The following is an 831-nucleotide window of genomic DNA, read 5'->3' on the forward strand; positions in this document are numbered from 1 at the left end:
GGGGGGGGGGGGGGGGGGGGGGGAGAGGAGAGAGACACAGAGAGAGAGAGAGAGAGAGACAGAGAGGGACAGAGAGAGAGCACTCAAGGAAGACAGAGAGTGGAGAGAGAGAGGGGGAGAGAAAAATAGAAACAAAGAGAGGGACGGGGTGTGAGAAAGACAGAGAGAGACAGAGACAGAGACAGAAGGCTCAACCGAAAGCAACAATATGTCAGTGTTACAGGAACGAAGGAAAAAAAGAAGCAAAAGCAGATGGAAATGGAGGGTCTAAGGGAGACACAGAGGAAGGCAGTGAATGACAGCCAAACGGACAAAACTGAAGCTTGCACAGAGACATGGACCAAAGTGGGATTGGGATCAGGATCAGACATTCAGACAGAGGGACATTGAACTGGTACGGAAGGGCTGTAGCTATCGCGTAGCTATTGCAGTGATAACACAACAACAGGATCACAGCTTTCAATTAGAACCTGGCGAACAAGTATAACAAATGGCACCAGCAGGAGGGAATCAAAGCTAACACGACAAATCTCACCTTGCGATCGGCTCACCCAGAAATCTCCAACTCACTCCTGCTGTACACCGTCCCCATGGACCCAAACCCCTTCCCGTTCACTCCCGCTCTACACCGTCCCCATGGACCCCAAACCCCTTCCCGTTCACTCCCGCGCTACACCGTCCCCATGGACCCCAAACCCCTTCCCGTTCACTCCCGCTCTACACCGTCCCCATGGACCCCAAACCCCTTCCCGTTCACTCCCGCTCTACACCGTCCCCATGGACACCAAACCCCTTCCCGTTCACTCCCGCTCTACACCGTCCCCATGGACC

At 54.2% G+C, this 831-nt stretch overlaps 1 protein-coding gene across 1 annotated transcript in view; it reads right to left on the minus strand.

Annotated features, from left to right (window-relative positions):
- gripap1 (GRIP1 associated protein 1) overlaps positions 1 to 831 on the minus strand; it is a 26,128-nt gene that overhangs the window by 10,869 nt on the left and 14,428 nt on the right. The window lies entirely within an intron of this gene.

Source organism: Rhincodon typus, chromosome 44 (assembly GCF_021869965.1).
Source record: "Rhincodon typus isolate 14 chromosome 44, sRhiTyp1.1, whole genome shotgun sequence".
NCBI classification, from domain to species: Eukaryota; Metazoa; Chordata; class Chondrichthyes; order Orectolobiformes; family Rhincodontidae; genus Rhincodon; species Rhincodon typus.